Source organism: Phalacrocorax carbo, chromosome 1 (assembly GCF_963921805.1).
Source record: "Phalacrocorax carbo chromosome 1, bPhaCar2.1, whole genome shotgun sequence".
NCBI classification, from domain to species: Eukaryota; Metazoa; Chordata; class Aves; order Suliformes; family Phalacrocoracidae; genus Phalacrocorax; species Phalacrocorax carbo.
In genome coordinates this window covers 204,577,958-204,597,252 of record NC_087513.1, presented here as the reverse complement: position 1 = coordinate 204,597,252, position 19,295 = coordinate 204,577,958, and positions in this window count along the sequence as shown.

Below are 19,295 nucleotides of genomic sequence, written 5' to 3'. Positions count from 1 at the left end.
ATCTATGGGCATTGGGAGGCAAACTGTGACAACTGATAATACCATTCTCCTACATAATTATTAAGCAATAATTATGGGAAGAAATGCATTATGCTAAAGAGAGCAAATAAGAAAAAATGAGAAATGGAAGAGAAATGAAGGAAAGGGAAGGCAAGGCAAGGCAAGTAAGCTGTTGTTCTGTGGTTCAGGGGCTAAGATTTTTTTATACTTCACTTCAATGTAATGAAAAATTACTAAAACAAATTACTTGTATAGCTCAGGATATTACCATATACAAAGACTAGGCAGCAGACCAGAAGCAGAAAACTGACATCAAATTGACATTGTAGGGGTATCAATGAAGTGCCGACAAGCCTTCCTTGGAATTTTACAGAAGAAAAAAAGAAAAGGCAACTTAGTATGATAGATTCATCTTAACACCCCCCAGAGCAGTGTACTTTATAACCTCAATTCCAGGGTGCAGTGCATGGGCAGGCAAGCAGGAAATGTATAAAATCCAGAAGCCTCTACTTTTGACTAAAATCAGTGAATGGAAGACTGAGGGATCTATTACCCAGAATAGTTAGTTACAATTGTTACAAGTAAAGTAACAATACCTAGAACAGGTGATTCACCCCTGTGCAAGCCTGCAGAAAATTCTTAAGATTCCTTGAATATCTGAAGATCTGGATTCTTTCTTCATATTACATGGTGAGTAAAGAAAGAGATTCACCCTGTAAATCACCTCCCTCATGAAGTACTGCAATTATTATTCCCTTGTTTAATCCCTTAGCTACTCTCAGCTTTATTCAACCTATCCTGTCAAGATTGTTTTCTCTAGTTAAAATTACGCATTGAGAATTTTTAGAGTTTTCTTATTATCCTTTCTTTTTTCTTCTTTTTCCTTCAAAAGGCAAATAATTTGCCTACAATTTTCTCTGTCATCATATGTTCTACCTATTGATATTGTTGAGATATCACTGTTTATTTTGTTTAGATGTTTGTAGACCTGTCACGTTTCTTTATTAGATCTTGTTTTCCTTTTCCTGGCCCTATAATCTATTTTATTGTCAGAAGTATTTAGTTGTCTGTCTTACTTTTCAGTAATAAGATCCTAGAGATCACATCTATAAAAAAAAAATTAACAACTATAATGACCTGAAATATGGACCTAAAACTCAGTCTTTTTACTGAGGAATCCCTACAGAAGAAAAGCCAACATTTCTACGTACTGCTAGCTTACTTTCGCATTGGGCAGAAGTAAATGTTATCACTTTTCTATATTAATCTCCTGACTCCTTCAAAATAACAAGAAACTGTCTCTCCCTCCATTTGGCCACTGTCTCAATTTACAGCAGATGCCATTGTTCACCATTGTGAATTTGTTTTTCAGACATGCCAAACTGCTCTCTAAGATGGATGGCTGCTCTCCACACTCTAAACATCAGTTTGTTCTCTCTCTGCCAAAGTCTCCAATTCCTCCTTGAAGTTGGTGAGAGATTGCTCTAGGTGTTCAGAGTATAGAAATACATTCAGATCTGCTCGCTGACTAAACGTGTTTGCTGTATATCTGGGTTTATCATTATAAGTTTTGAGCACAATCTTTCCTGTTACTTTTTGCATTTCTCTGGCCATCTTTATATATCTATGCTCAGTTCTTTCAGTAATGTCAAATCACCGATATATCAAGGTGTTTCATGTTCATATTTCATCTTCCTTACTCACATCAATAAATCACAGAACGGTAGGAGTTGGAAGAGACCTCTGGAGATCGTCTTGTCCAATCCCCCTGCTCGAGCAGGCACACCTAGAGCAGGGGGCACAGGAACATGTCCAGGTGGGTTTTAAATATCACCAGGGAAGGAAACTACACAACATCCCTGGGCAGCCTGTTCCACTGCTCTGTCACCCTCACAGTAAGGAAGTTTTTTCTCATGTTTAGGTGGAACTTCCTGTGTTTCAACTTGTGCCCATTGCTCCTTGTCCTGTCATGGGGCACCACTGAAAAGAGCCTAGTCCCATCGTCTTCTTGACACCCACCCTTTAAATATTTATAGGTATTGATGAAATCCCCCATCAGTCTTCTCTTCTCCAGGCTGAACAAACCCAAGTCTCTCAGCCTTTCCTCATGAGGAAGATGTTCCAGTCCCCTGATCATCTTTGTAGCTCTCCACTGGACTTGCTCAAGCAGTTTCACATCCTTCTTGAACTGGGGGGGCCTAAAACTGGACACAGTACTCCGTGTCGTCTCACTAGGGCAGAGTAGATGGAAAGGATAACCTCTTTCAATGTGCTGCCCACACTGCTTTTAAAGCATCCCAGGATATTGTTGGCCACCTTGGCCACAAGGGCACAGTGCTGGCTCAGGGTCACCTTGCTGCCCACCAGCACTCCCAGGTTCTTCTCAACAGAGCCGCTTTCCAGTAGTTCAGCCCCCAACCTGTACTGGTGTATGAGGTTGTTCCTCCCCAGGTGCAGGACCTTGCACTTGCTCTTGTTTAAGGTCATGAGGTACCCCTCGGCCCAGCTCTCCAGCCTGTCCAGGTCTCGCTGGATGGCAGCACAGCCTGCTGGTGTATCAGCCACTCCTCCCAGCTTGGTATCATCAGCGAACTTGCTGAGGGTACACTATCTCATTGTCCAGGTCATTGATGGATATAGTGAACAGGACTGGACCCAGCACAGACCCTTGGGGAACACCCCTAGTGACAAGCCTCCATCCTGACTCTGCCCTCTTGATCACAAAAGTCCTGTAGATAATTATTTTTCTGGCTTTATTCCTATACTGAAGTCACAAGCAGCAGAAGTTTTACTCTGATATTGTGGTTTAGCCAGCAACTCAGCCCCACACAGCTGCTCACTCACTTCCCCACCAGTAGGATGGGGTAGACAATCAGAGGGGTAAAGCTCATGGGCTGAGATAAGAACAGTTTAATAATTAAAATAAACAATAATAACAACAACAATGCAATGAAAAGGAGAATAACAAGAGAGGCAAAACCCTGGAGTGGGGGGAAGGGAGCATGAACCACCAAAACAACCTGCACATAACACAGCTGCTTACTGCCAGTCCCAGAGAAGCAACCACCCCCCTACACATGCCAACTGACCCAGTTAATGTACTGGTCACGTCATCACATGGTCTGGAATCAACATCCCATTGGCCAGTTGGGATCAGCTGTCTTGGCTGTGGCCCCACCCCTGCCAGCCTCTTGCCCACGTGGCAGAGCATTTCTTAGCAACACTTAGCTGGTACTTAACAGCAACTAAAGCATCAGTGTGCCATTGGCACTTTACCAGCTACAGCGAAGACAATTAACTCTATCCCAGCCAAAACCAGTACATCTGTGTTCATGTTAGACTTTCTGAATGTGAATGCAACATTGCACCAGCATAAAAGTTTCAAGAGGTTTTTCACATTCTTGCATTATAATATAGAGGCTATCCCATATCCTGTAGCATACATAAGGTATTCATGTGTTTTCTTAATATCTGTAAAAAATTAAAGGTATAGATGAAGCTTATTCCTCTAAAACTGTATTATATAACTAACCTATTTTTCCTAAACAAAATCAATTTTCTCTCACTGTACTCTTTCATAAATGGCAATGTGTACATACTAAATATTACATTTGATAGGCTGCAACAAGGAAGGAGACACCACTCTGTCATGCCCATTACATTTCCTTTTTCCAAAATGGTACATGCTATTTCTTCTTTTGATTGTGTTCTTTTAATTTTTCATATGAATGAAACATTAATTGTAGAGTGTCTAAGTTGATCATCCACTCTTTACTAATTCACCATTACAATACCTCATGCTTTGGTGCTTTGGGTTTGTCTCCTAAATCTCTTCAAAATTTGCATCTTCAGGCAGTTCATGCAGCTGAAAATTGCATACCTGAAGTGTTGCAATGCTTGTCCATCTAATGTCATACAATTTGGGGAAGGAAAGGGAGTGGGACTGTGGGAAAGAGAAGTCATTACAGCAGAGCAGGGAATACTGAATTAAAGGCTACCTGATGGCTAGGAGAAAGAGAGGACTGAACATGATGGGAAAGGAGAAGAGGAAACACATGTAAATACCAGCTCAATCATCACAGCTCCAGGAACTGGGGTAGCAAGGACAGAAAGCAGAGTAGGGGAGAGTAGGATTGCTGCAGCTGTTTTAGATACCAGTCGCAACTTTGGTGATTAGTTTAATCAAGCCAGCCTTGATTTCTTGTTTATCCAGCTCAGTCTTACTGTGGAGTTTTTAAATGACTATTTTGTGGTCAAAGCATTTTCATTTTTTATTTATTATTAGATTGTTTGGTATCCTGCAATGATGCTCTTTTAAAATGCTCCCAGAATAGTAATATTTCTGCCTGGATGCATTTTTTCTATCAAGTCAACAAAAATTGTCTTTGACAATTGTGTTTTACTAGATGCTTAGCTATATTTTGGGTTTTATTATATTTCTCACAACAGAATGATTAAAGGTATAATCTTGTTCTCAGTTATTAAATGCTCGAACCATTCCATATTTTTGGTCCATTTCCACAAATTTGACTATTTAATCATATTACCATTTGTATTTTCCCAAGATTTATTTGAAAGTTTTAAAAATAATGCTTACTTTTGTGTTTGTGTTACAGGGAGAATGTTGCAGAATAGTCAGCTGTAAGATGCCACATGGTTACTGTTCTTCAAATTCTCTAACCTGTGAGATCCAGCAATCTCCTAGCTTAACTCCCAAAGTTATAAAAGCACAAAATTCCTCTCCTGTACTGAAATAATTACTCTCACATTATATCCCTACTTCACTCATCAAAAAAATAATAACAAAAAAGCAAATGAGAAGTGAAGTAATTGCTGGTTAATTCACTGAACTCATTGAATAATCATGTTGATTGCAGGTGAAATGCGTGAAAATCTCCTCAAGTTCATAGTGCCAATTCTTCTAATGCTGTGTAAGAAAAAATACTACTCACTAACAAATAGTTAGATGAAGAAAAATTAACTAACTTCATAAAAGAGAAATTGTATTTGATGCCAAAATTGTACATAGGCACATGCTATGGGAAAAGACAAAGAAAGTACCACACCACATCTGGCATGCCAGCAGGTAGGTACAGTTTGAAAATGCTAGTAGGGAATAAACCTGCAGCAGGAAAATCAGTGGCAAAGCATACTGTCAGAGTTTGCAGATTTCAATGCCATTCTGGTGTACAGATGCAGACACAGCATCGTCATTGCTATGGCAGATCATGAACACAACTCATCTCTCTCTTAAAATGGAGCCAGGAAATAAAGATGAAATTCTATGAAAAAATGACTGGCAGAGGATCAGACAGGGTGTGATGGCAGGTCACCCGAAAGTTACAGTCTGGCTTTTAGAATGCAAAGCTGTATATACCATTGCTGTGGTTTAGCCCCAGTGAGCAACTAAATGCCACGCAGCCGCTCGCTCACTCCCCCCACCCCTGGGGGCTGGTGGAAGAGAACCAGAAGGGCCAAAGTAAGAAAACTCATGGGTTGAGATAAGAACAGTTTAAAAATTAAATTAAAAGAGTAATAACAATAATAATAAATAGTAATATTGTAAAAAAGAAAATAACAAGAGAGAGAGAGAGAGAGATATGAACCATCAGGAGGAAGGAAGAAAAAAAAAAAACCCATACAACAAACAATACAACTGCTCACCACCTGCTGAACAGTGCTGCTGGTTCTCAAGCCACAATTGCTGCCCTCCCCAGGCAGCTCCTCCCCATTAATATACTGGGCGTGACATCACATGATATGGAATATCCCTTTGGTCAGTTTGAATCCGCTCTCTTAGCTGTGCCCCCTCCCCTCCTGGCTTCTTGTGCACCCGGCAGAGCATGGGGAGCTGGAAAAGTCCTTGACTAGTACAAGGACTACTCAGCAACAACTAAAACATCGGTATGTTATCAACATTGTTTTCATGCTAAGTCCAAAGCACAGCACTGTGCCAGCTGCAGTGAAGAAAATTAACTCTATCCCAGCTAAAACCATGACAACCATGCACAGATCTATGTGTTTTAGAGAATATAAGCCTCATGAAATCTCTGTTCACTTCTGCTGGTGCATTTCTAATGTGTGGAAAACCTTGGAGAAAGGTAGAAATGACCTTAATTGCTTTGATATGTTATCTTCACCACCCGTCACCTTCAAATTTTTGGTTATGAATGAAGAAAGATTCATACAAAATAATGGGAGTGAGAAGGCTTGTGCATCTTCCTCAGAAAGGAACACAAGAAATAACTTAAATCATGGTCATTGTTGCCATTGGAACAAATATGCCCATACAGAAAACACGTATTTGCAATAGTGCTTGCGTATATAAAGTTTTATCAGTATGCTTAAAGCCACAGAGCTGCTTTGAAGAACAGTGTTTCTAGAAATATACTATATACAGTTCCAAAATGCCTTCACTGAATTTGCACTGCTACAGTTTTGATGTGTATAGCAAGAAAGGGATGGAGATAAACATACTTGACTTGTTGTCCAAACATTACAGCATAAAAATGGCAACTGCACAAGAAAGAGATCTTCAACCTGATGGTAGCATAGAATTAAAAACTCTCAGTCAACTCAGTTAACGTCAATATTCAAAGCAAGGACGACAAAGGACCTGAGAATAAACTATTGAAAAAAAAATTTCAGCTGCTCATATTCATCATCTTGTCAGTTCTCCCAGACACCAGAGAAGACATGCATGCCTCTCAAGAACACAGCAATAGCAACTGAAACTTTAAGAGAGGTAAAATAATGTCAAGAAAACAAACAAAAAAAACCTTTCTAAAACCCATTTTGAAGTACTTTATTTTAGCCAGAAAGTCAGAGCTGCTGTAGCAATCCACTGGCATGACTGTTATGGTTTAAGCCCAGTGGGCAGCTTAGCACCACCTGACTGCTCGCTCATCCCTCCTCTGTGGGAGTGGGGAGGGAATTGGAAGGGTAAAAGTGAGAAAGCTCATGGGTTGAAATAAAGACAGTTTAACATGTAAAGTAAAAGCTGCCTGCACAAACAAAGCAAAATAAGGAATTCCTTCGCTCCTTCCCATGGTCAGGCAGGTGTTCAGCCATCCCCAGGAAAGTAGGGTTCCAGCACGCATAACGGTAACTTGGGAAGACAAACACCATAAGTCTAAAATGTCTCCCTCTTCCTCCTTCTTCCCCCTAGTTTTATTGCTGAACATGGCATCATATGGTGTGGGATATCCCTCTGGTCAGTTGGGGTCAGCTGTCCCAGCTGCATCCTCTCCCAACTGCTTGTGCACCCCCAGCCTCCTCACTGGTGGGGTGGGGTGAGAGGCAGAAAAGGCCTTGACTCTGTGTAAGCCCTGCTCAGCAATACTTAAAACATCTCTATGTTATTAACACTGCTTTCTACAAATCCAAAACATAGCACCATGCAAGTTGTTATGAAGAAAATTAGCTCTATCCCAACCAAAATGAGTACAATGGGTGAGGACAATAATGAAGATCTGGTGAGCCAATGTCATGCGAATAAGAAAACGTAGACCACACAGCAAAAGACAATGAAAATACTCAGCATCATTTACAGATGTTGAAACAAAGGATTTTTTTTTGTTTTGGAAGATACAGCTTATAGACCGCTATTCATACATTATCAATACAATCATTACAGAAGGAGAATGCTAAGTTTCATCAGATATGGTGCTGTTTGCTGGGATAATTACATCACTGATCTTTTCTGACTTTTTTATCTATAAAGGTCTCAATCTATTTCATCCTGAGAGAGAAGAGTAATTTAATCATTCTCCTGTTCTTATATCCTGCATAACAGAATCTGGGTCCTAAAAACCTTAAAGATAGGCCCTTGGTATCATATTGAAAACATCATTGTTGTTCTTTCTTCATTAAATGTTTCTGTTCACAACACATGCAAGGCACCAACAGAAATTAGGACAAAAGTACAGTTGCCATGTTTTGTTAGAAAATATAACCAGAGCACGGAAAGGTTGTGATACTCTTTGATCAGGCGATAAAACAACTTGATAAAAGCTATTACACACTTCAACTATTTCAAAGGTTTTGACATGGCACTATATAATAACTTATTCTGAGAAGGCATGCAATGTATATAATCTGTTGGTCATATGCTTGAGTTAGGCAAAACCTGATGTATTCAATGGTAGCAAATGGAGTGTAAAGGGGAAGAAATCAGTGCCAGGGTTTATGATAGCTGGGAGCACTGAGAATTCTTCAGGACTGGATACTACTCAATGTTTTAATCAATAATCATATTGTGTCTATTTAGATTATCATGTAAGTTCTTTGCTAGTATATTGTATATATCAATGGAAGCACTAAACAACAAGGAGAGGAGAGTATTGTTACACAGTGTTCCAAATCTCCTGGGTACAAGGTCATAATTCAGCAAAATGTGGTTTAGTACAGCATTGGTAGTGCAAATTGTTACACATGGGATGTGGTGCAGACTTCAGCAGCAGAATGAGAGATTTCTTCCTGGAAAGCAGCGACTTGAGAAAAACTTTACTATTATCAGAGACAACAGTGTCAATGCGGAAGCTCAGTATAATGTTTGGTGAATGTTGTCATTGGATGCATAAAGGAATATCAAGAATGGAGCCAGACAAACTCTGTACACAGCATTCATAAGAATTTAGAGAACTCATCATCCCTTTCAAGGTCTGCACTTCATGGAAAATATGAATTTAATGAAGATAATTCAGAGGACTCCAAAAATTACCCAGATGTACTAGAAACCAATTCTTGAAGTGGGATACTTTTGGAATTCAATCCACTAGTTTATGGAAGAGAAAATGAAGTTACCTGATCGTGCTCCATAGACGCCTAACCATAGAAATGTTATTTGATAGGAGAGGGTGTCTTAATCTTGCAAATGAAGGCCTAAGAAGATCTAGTGCCTGGGAACAGAAGTTAGACTTATCCAGCCTTGTAAAAAGATGCAGTAAGATGCATTGGTGAAGCTAATTAACCATTGGAACAACCTGCCAGAAGAAGCCATGGACTTGTTATCATTTGGAGTCTTTAAAAACAGATTAGATAGTTCTCTGATAAACATATTTTAATCCAGTTTCTGGAAAAAAACCTGCCGCCTGTATAGGCAGAGCACAGGCCAGATGGTCCTTTCAAAAGGGAGTGCTCGTCCCTTCTGTTCTCAATGTCCTTGAGCAAGAAAAATGAATCTTTTATTGCCATCTTTTTCAGAGCAGCACTCAGAGTCAGCATTTCTAGGATTAGTGAGCTGGAGTATATTCCCTCAGCAGACCTGTGTTTCCAGTCTCATGCAGTGTGTAAACAGCAGGCAATAAAGTTGTCTGGTTGCTCCCAGAAGACCATGTTTCTCCTCCAGAACCTATATATTGGGGGATGATGCAAAAAAAGAAGAAAGATATAATTTGATTCCTAAGACAAGTCCTATGCTGGGAGAAAAAATAACTTGTACTTTAAAAAAAAAAAAAAAAGAAGAAAAAGCCACAAACTTCTATATTGGCATATATCTTATGCAGAATAGATCAAGTCTCCACACTGTGGAACTCTAACAAAATCATTTTTCCAAGTAGAAACATATTTTTACTGGTTGTGTCTACATCTGTTTCAGTTTCCAGATAGATTTTGTGCACAATTTATTGTATACCAGAGAAGCCACAACAAATCTAGTTAGAGGTTATAAATCTCAAATATGCAAATAGTCCAACACTTTATTAACTATTCTTTCAATTAAGAATTAGTAATTGAAATATTTATTTTTCTACTAAATCTGCCATTTAAATTCCTTTTTTTGGTTGTTTTTATATTAAATTGCCATGAGCTAAAAGGGACTCCCCTAGTGCTTCTTCCAGGATTGTGTGTGCTTTCTATAAGACTTTGTTCATCAGCACTTGTAACATGTTAATTAACTCAGCTGTGAATGACCCCCTGCTATTTTACTAGGATTTCTAGTAGTAAAATAAAATAAGGATTAAAAGAATAAGGGAAACATTGCTTCTGCAGGCAATAGAGAATGGGAGAGTTCTCCTGTGTTATTCTTTTCAGTGATATCCTCTCTGTGGACAAACCTCATATTATCATTTTTTTGATGTCAGGAAGTGGTGTCAGTTGGAAGGGTCAGTGTCAGTAAATAAAGCAATACCTCCTCATACAGACACAAAACCTCCTAAATATTGCAAAGCAACCCATTGGTCTGTGATTATTTCCTTTTCTGTACTCATCAAGTGAAATTTCCTCTCTGAAGAATCCTGAAGAACAACTGCTAATGGAAAGGTAGAAACATCATGTTGCAACATACTCCTGCTTTTCAATTATTACTATTATTACTAGATCTTTATTTGCACATGTTGCAATAATGGCCTATAGCACAAAATGGAATCTAAGTCTCATCATTGTGGGCTAAGGATATGCACAGAAAAGAAACTGGCAACCTCCAAGGACAAAAAAAGAAAAAAAGAAAAATCGAAGGAAGTTTTTTAGAAGATTTTAGAAAGCATCTCCCCCTCTGCAATGGATATCATCACATGTAGAGAATTCCATCACAGGTAGTGAATTTTAAACAATATCATCATTCTGCATTATGCTCACTGATGCTAGAATTTTTCCTTTATTAGATTGAAAACCTCCCTAGGCTTTTTCTTTTTCTTTTTAAGTGATCTTGTATTTCTTTTGTTACATTCCTTCTGTACATGTTTAGAAACATGCACCATCTTGTGAGATGCTGTGATCTGTTGGCACTCCCACCTGGAAACCTTGGGAATTCACATTTTTTTCATAAAATGAGAAGTTAAAATATCTGTGATTCAGAGATACAAACATAAGTTTTTGTAGACAAGAACTAGTAAAACTTTATAGCAAGAGAAACTATGTTTCTGTATCTTAATGTTACTACAAATTAATACTTTTGAAAGGTCTTGCAGTCTGCAGGAGAAATTCTAGCACCACTGGGTTAATAACCACCCTGCCCTTCCTCTTTGACTCACTTAGAGTAGAATTTCACCTGCCAACCCCATTCACCTATCATTAACCCTACTTTTAAATTTATACAGGCATGTGTTGGCATTGCTAATAATTCATCCTAAAGGGACATGAAGTCTTTTAGGGGGGTTTTTTGTTTATTTTGTTTCCCATGGTCCAGAGGAATACGAAAGCAGTTCAGCCCACTTGTTTTTCCATTCATAAGTCTCTCAGGCAGCAAGAAATAGCGGAAAAAAACCAAAACCAAAACAAAACAAAAAACTAACCAAAGAAAAAAAAACACACCAAAAAACCAAACAACTGAATGTGAAAAGTAGCAACTAATTCTCACACTGCTGTTCTGAAAACCTGCTAATTGCTGCACAAAGCTCAGTTGTCTCACTTTATTTTTCTGTGAAGACCTGAGAGCAGATAGCAGGTTTCACTAAATTAATTGTATTATATTAACTGAAATACTAGGACTACAACTCTTTGTACTTTTGCATTGTTTTCAGCAGTAGAAGGCAAAGAAATTCAATATCATAGTCCATGCATGGCAAACTGAGACACTGGACTATCTTTTTAAGATAATTTGTGGGGTCCATTGTACAACAGAAAGCTTAAGGAGAATTTGGTCCTCTTCAGCCAATCTAATTGCCTGAATAAATAAGATAGTGAATGTTCACATCATATATTGCTTCAGACTCTTGTAGACAGAATTACAAGTTGTCTAACATGAGGAATAATCTACCCCTAACAGTGTGTCTTGGAGCCTATGTATACAGCAACATGTAAACATTCCAAGATACTTCACTAGGACATATACTGCATTTAGTTCATAAACTATTTGGAAAGAAGACATATCTCTTAACCGATCAACCACAACTTGATTAAACACAATCATTATGGTGATTAGGTCATGGGCTTTTCACATATTTACAGTTTTTTATATAAACAATTTACGTCAAATAAGTCATAGATTTGTACTCAGTGTCTGCCCACAGATAGCTGTCAAACTAGAGGGAAAACATTTAAAGAATTATAGAGTGAAAAATTTGTCCAGAATTTCTATATATTCAGTAATCAGAAAAATCCTCATTCCTTGAAATTACACCTTTCTTTTTTATAATTATTTTTTAACTAAAGTTTTGATTTAGCTAAGATTTTGATTTAGCACTGAGTGGGACACACCTGAAATAGTTATTTTCTTTTCATCTCACTTGCTGTGCCTTATGCAGTCAGTGTGCATTCAGACTACTTCAGCCTATACAGAAGAAGAAGGGTGTATGTTCAGTTCATTCGCAAAGTGTGTGGGGAGAAAAATCTCAGTCATAATCTGATTGAGATTGATTGAACTCCTTCCTAGCTAAACGTAAATTGCTGCTCTATACGGCATTCTAGCAGGGACTGGTGAGATACGTTCTTCATCTTTCCTGAGGCATTTGATCCATTTCACATAAAAAGTTAGAGAATAATTACTTCTGAGAGACTGGGAGAAGCCATCACTTAAGTACTTCAATTTGGAGGAATCAGAGGGCAAATCTGCCTTCCATCACCAGCTCAGAAGAATATTACACTATCAAATGCAAAATGGCATTTAATCCATGTTGAAGAGAGACTGAAGACTACCATGAGCTGTGGTTATCATGGTAGTTAGCTTTCTCTTTTTGGAGAATTAGGTTCTGGTATGTACAAGTAAAGTTAAATCTGAAAACAAACATTATTGGACATTGAATAAAATAATTTTTTTAGAAGTACTACCTTTTCCCTTTTTACATTCGAAGATCTTTTTTTTTACCTCATAGGAGGAAAACTGTGCTTTCTTTACTTCAGAATACTGGAATTGCTTATCTTTTGTCATTAATCTTGTAAGAGAGACTGATGCCCAGATCCACCCTTTTAAGAATCTACTTTACAATTATCTCAATGGAATTGAGTTACCTATGAGCCTCAACTCCTAACTTGTAACTGTGAGAGATCACTTCCTCTTTCTAAACTTTTTGTTATTAACAGGAATACTGAACAGAAAGAATCATGTAATTTCACTACTATCAGAGTAAGTGGGCTAGTGAGCATATACGAAACAGTAATATATTATCTGATGGTTTCTTAAAAATGTGAAAAAATTAAGATATTGAAGGCAGGTGACAATAATTTTGCTTTAAGCAAAATTTAGCTATTACTGATGAAGTCTAAACATGGCTTACTGAAAAGGAATGTGTGGGAGTTTATAGTCAAAGGACAAATTTTTCTTACTGCATAAAATATTCTTGAACTGAATCACATCCATATTTTAATGAACCATCACATTTTCAGAACGATATGTTTGGAGAAAGAGACTAGTGTGCGGAAATCAGTGGGCTTATAGGGAGTGTGTACGTATGGGGACAGGCAAGAGCTAAAGATAGATATGTAAGTGTCTTTATTTCCGTTTTATTCCTCTTTGACCTGAAACAAGTATTTAAAAAAAAAACAATGTTTTTTGTTTGTTTCCACAGGAAAAAGGAAAGGTCAAAGGACAGGCAATGCCACTGGAGAACTGCACTACATGATGTCTATTCTCTTTCAGATCAGTGTCAGCAGTTGGAGTGAATAGAGCTATGAGAATGTTTTCTGGAAGGCAAAGAGAAGAGCCAGTTACAAAGGGTAGCAGAACTTTGTGAGAACATTGTGAGGCATTGTAATTCTTAAGCAATCTATGGACAATGAAAGAAAAAGTATACACATTTAAAATAGTGCATTTAGGACAAAGAATCCTTTTTTCGAGTACATAGTCAAGAGATTTAAAGTGACTGTTTCCACTTATGCACGAAACATTGTGGTTATGAGAGTTCAATGCAAACATCACCTCAGCAGCCAACAAGGCAAATCAAATTTTCAGAATAATTAGGGAAAAATTAGGAAACTAGAAAGAGATCATCACTCTGACATTATAGAAATCCATGGTGTACCCTGTTCTGGTAACTACGTGGAAATCATTCCCCTCCAGTGCAAAAAAAAAAAAAAAAAAAAAAAAAATACTTTGAAAGCTTCAAAGAAGAGTGACAAAGACAAAAAATAGAGAACATATTTAATACAATAAGGGATTTAATAGACTTAAAACAAAACAAAGGAAAAATAACATTATAGTAGTCTATAAAATCATGAGTGTCATGGAAAAGATGAAGAAGGAACAATTGTCTAACTTCTTTTCTACTACAAGAAATGGGATGCATAAAATGAAACTGTTACTCAGATTTAGAATGGAGGAGAACCTTTTAAAGAATAACTGAGATGGTATTTCCTGTTGAAGCAGACTATACATGCCAAAAAACACTGCATTTTAAAAGGGAGTCTGAACTAACTCATGGAATAAAATCCATTGAAGGCTATGAAATACTATTTTCAGAAATTCAGAAATTCTCAGAGCCGATGTTACTGAAAGCTGGAGTTGTGTACATCTGCTATGATAGTTTGAAATATTTTTTAATCTATGGAAAACCAACCTTCCTTCCTTCCTTCCTTCCTTCCTTCCTTCCTTCCTTCCTTCCTTCCTTCCTTCCTTCCTTCCTTCCTTCCTTCCTTCCTTCCTTCCTTCCTTCCTTCCTTCCTTCCTTCCTTCCTTCCTTCCTTCCTTCCTTCCTTCCTTCCTTCCTTCCTTCCTTCCTTCCTTCCTTCCTTCCTTCCTTCCTTCCTTCCCTCCTTCCTTCCTTCCTTCCCTCCTTCCTTCCTTCCTTCCTTCCTTCCTTCCTTCCTTCCTTCCTTCCTTCCTTCCTTCCTTCCTTCCTTCCTTCCTTCCTTCCTTCCTTCCTTCCTTCCTTCCTCCCTCCCTTCCTCCCTCCCTTCCTTCCTTCCTTCCTCCCTCCCTCCCTCCCTCCCTGCATTTTTTCTCCAGCTTTCATTAAGTGTTTTAAATTATGACAGAATGTTGGCTGTTGTCCTATGCCTGTTTATGTCCCTAATCTTTGAGAAATTTAATCAAATGAAAAAAAAAAGGTATTTAATTGATCACATTAATCTTTTGCTTTATTAGCTACTCAAATTATTAAGCAACATATATACAATTCTCCTGTAGAGAAACATTGTAACCCTTACTCTGTGAAATCAAGCTTGCATAAATATTGCTGTTCCAGGATACTTTAGCCTCATGATCCATTTCTATAACTAAAATACTAGTAATCTGTGATTCCCACTACTTTACAGTTTTGAGAAGCAGAATAGGCTGAGGATATTACATATCTCTGACAGCACTGTTGGTATTTCCTGTTGGTATCTTTCAAAACTCATAGACATATTTCGTTTAATCTGTATGCTTCATAGTCCTTGTGTCCTTGCTCCTTATTCCTTGTTCACTTGCAACATATATTTGTGTTGCACACAAAGCGTCTACGGTTGTTAATAGAGAAAGAAACAGACACTTGCTAACAAAAAGCTCTTAAATTTAGAATCTAACAATACATTACGGTCACATGCAAGAAATTGCAGCTAACTTCAAAGTAGAATAAGATGCCCATTTCTTTAAAAGGTTAATATAATTGACTATTTAAATACATTATCAACTTGTGCTGTTTCTCTATGTTTTTAAATCAAGACAGGATAATTTTTTTTAAAGGTAAATTAGCCATAGGTTTTGAAGTTCTGACAGGATTTAACTTGGGGAGGTCTAATACTGTTATCCCAAAAAGCAGGTTCATTTGCCTGGTGTGCAAAATGCCAAACTACACACAGAGTGGAGGTATTTTCTTCAAGTCATTTTTGTGCAAAGATTAGTGCTAGGTGGTAACCCACAAAACTAGCACCTTGCAACAAGAAACTACAAGGCATTTATACTGTTAAATGTGTCAAACACAGCTAATACTCACACTCCTCAGCTAATACTTGGTTAATTTCTTTCTCACAATGGGCCTGATTTTTACTATAATAACAAGGATAATTCCACTACTGGGCACTTAGTTGTAGTACTTATCAACATCCCAATTAGTTGTTCTCCTTGACTATACACTTTATCACACTGCTCTCAGCGGCTTCTGAGGTGGGATGTTTGATTTGATCAGTCTCCCAGTTCTCCTCAAGGATATAGTTGTAAAACAAGTGTTTCTCTATCTCTCAGTTTCCGTCTCTGGCCCTCAGCTTCTGTTTTGCCAAGCTCACGTAGTTCATTGTTATGCCTTTAGCAGATTGTTCAAAAAATTCCATTTTCTTAGGGATATCAATACCATACAGTTTGGGGAAAACCCCCAATACCAATGCAGATTGGGGGATGAAGAGATTGAGAGCAGCCCTGCAGAGAAGGACTTGGGTGTACTGGTGACATGAGCCAGCAATGTGTGCTCACAGCCTAGAAAGCCAACCATATCCTGGGCTGCATCAAAAGGAGCGTGGGCAGCAGGTCAAGGGAGGTTATTGTGCCCCTCTACTCCACTCTGGTGAGACCCCACCTGCAGTGCTGCATCCAGCTCTGGAGCCCTCAGCACAAGAAGGACATGGACCTGTTGGAGCGGGTCCAGAGGATGACATGAAAATGATCCAAGGGCTGGAGTAACCCTCCTACGAAGACAGGCTAAGAGAGTTGGGGTTGTTCAGCCTGGAGGAAAGAAGGCTCCAGGGACACCATTTTGTGGCCCTTCAATAGGTAAAGGGGACTTATAAGAAAGATAGGTACAAACTTTTCAGCAGGGCTTGTTGTGATAGGACAAGGGGTAATGGTTTTAAACTAAAAAAGGGTAGATTCAGGATATATATAAAGAAGAAATTCTTCTCAATCAGTGGTGAAACACTGGAACAGGTTGCTTAGAGAGGTGGTAGGTGACCCATTCCTGGAAGTGTTCAAGGCCAGGTTGGATGGGGCTCTGAGAAACCTGACCTAGTTGGAGAAGTCCCTGCTTATTGCAGGAGGGTTGGACTAGATGATCTTTGGAGGTTCCTTTCAACCCAAACCATTCTATGATTTTATGTTTCTGTATTGGAGAACAGACTATCCACAAAATCTGTTCTTTATTACATAATCCCAACTATAAAGATAAACTTTGACAATTGGTCTAATTTAGTTTTCTGATTCTAGAAAGAATTTGAGTCTCTCATGATCTCCAGATGTCACCCAATAACTGTATATTATCAGACTTGATTCCCAGAAGATGGGGATCCCTTTCAGACTATAACATTACAAGTTTGCTTGTCTCATATTCCACCCTGTTTTTCAAGGGTTGGAATTGTAAGTATACTACAGTGTTAAGCAAGGATTAGTCATTTGTTTTATTATATATTATATAATTGGATAAATATAAATAAATAATAATTAAAAAAAAAAACAACCAGTAAGCAATTTAACTTCCCAGAAGATTTCTGTCTTAACCAGGTTAAATCAGCAGGTAATGTCAGAGTTAAATAAAAGCTCTGGATTTCAGGGGATAAAATCCATCTTTCTGCCTGCTGGGGACTTTTTTTCTCAAAAGATTATGTCGTAAAGGCATGCTCAGTTGAATATCTGTTCTTTTAACATACACTGATTCTACAAAAGCAGGCTTTGGTATATGAATATTTTCTGTGTATCATAGAATAAGTTTTTTCCTGTTTAACACAGTTTTTTTTATAGGATAATCATCCTCATCATTTTGGAGCAATTTTCTCTTGGCACTCCTTAGTTTCCAAAATAAAAACAATAGAGTGTGGTTACAGTTATCTTTAAAGTTATAAGTGAAGATATTTTTGTAGGGGCATATAATATACTTTGCTAAATTATGTAGTCAAACTTGGAAGAACAGAAAAGGTTTTCACCTAATGTGTTTCAAAAAAATCCATTCAACAAGAAATCTTATCCTAATTTACCTGATTGTTTGTGATTTGGTTTCATTTTGTATCTATACAAAGAGTCACATTGGCTTTATACAGACTCATTCATCCATCTCAAAATTTCCTTTAGATACGTGTAAATGAGAAAGAGAAAATTACTATTTCAAGACATCTGAAAAAACATACTTGATACCCTTTTATATCTTTTATTTCACATATTCTTTTTTTTTCTACATTTCCAGTGTAACTGCCTTGTTCTGTTTCAGTATCTCACATAAAAAATATAAGAAAAATAACTTAAAAAACCCTAAAATACTGGACAGCTCAATTCCAGAGTATCTGTTGTAGGTGTTATTTTTATGGTAACACTACCCTTCTCCAACTTTCTAACTATCTCTAATTTCTCTTTCCTGAAATTCAAACATATTCACTCTTATAAAATATCTGCATTCTTTCACCAGCCATCTGTTAATTCACCACCAAACATCAGAAAACCCATCTCATTTGTTTTTAATATTTTACATCCTTTCATACTGCCTTGACTTTTTCAGAGAGCTTTCCAATCTTGAAAATAGCCTTGTAGACTGGTGAGATTTGTCAGTGCAAGTTGTGTTTTTGAGAAAATATTTCAGGTTTGCTAAAAGTTTATAAGAAAGCAAAAAGTAACTGTAACAATTTAATGGACACATAGAAGCATACAATGGTAGATTCAAAGAATCATAGACCTTTAAGGATCATCTAGTTGAACTCCTGCCATGGACAGGGATACTAATCAGGTTGCTCAAAGTCCCATCCAGCTTCACCTTGAACACTTCCAGTGATGGGGCATCCACAACTTCTCTGGACAACCTGTTCCAGTGCCTTATCACCCTCATCATAAAAAAGTTCTTCCTTATATCCAACCTTAATCTACTTTCTTTCAGTTTAAAACCAGTGCCCTCTGTCTCATCACTACACACCTTGTTCATAAGTCTCTCTCCATCTTTCTTATGAGTTCCCTTTAAGTACTGAAAGGCCACAATAAGATCTCCCTGGAGCCTTCTCTTCTCCAGGATGAACAGCCCCAGGTTTCTCAGCTTTTCTTCACAGCAAAGGTGTTCTAGGCCTCTAATTATTTTCATGGCCCTCTATGGACCTGCTCTAACAGGTCCATGTCTTTCTTGTGCTGCGGACCCCAGAGCTGGACACAGTACTCCAGGAACACTACTTGTTACTGGTTTCCACTGAGACACTGAGCCACTGATTGTAACTCTTTGGATGCATCCATCCATCAAAACCATATCTCTCCAATTTAGAGGCAAGAATGTTGTGGGTGATCATATCGAAGGCCTTAAAGAAGTGCTCTCTTTTCTTCAGTCACCAGGGACTTTGCCTGACTGCCATGGTTTTTGAAATATCATGGAGAGTGGCTTGGCAACTACATCAGCCAATTCCCTCAGGACCCTGGGATCTGGTCCCATGGACTTATGTATATTCAGGTTCCTCAGGTGTTCTCAAAACTGATCTTTGATTTTATGGTGGCAGGGTCCATTTCTGATGGCTGTGCACATAAAGCACATCAGACCACATTAGGCTGAGCATAT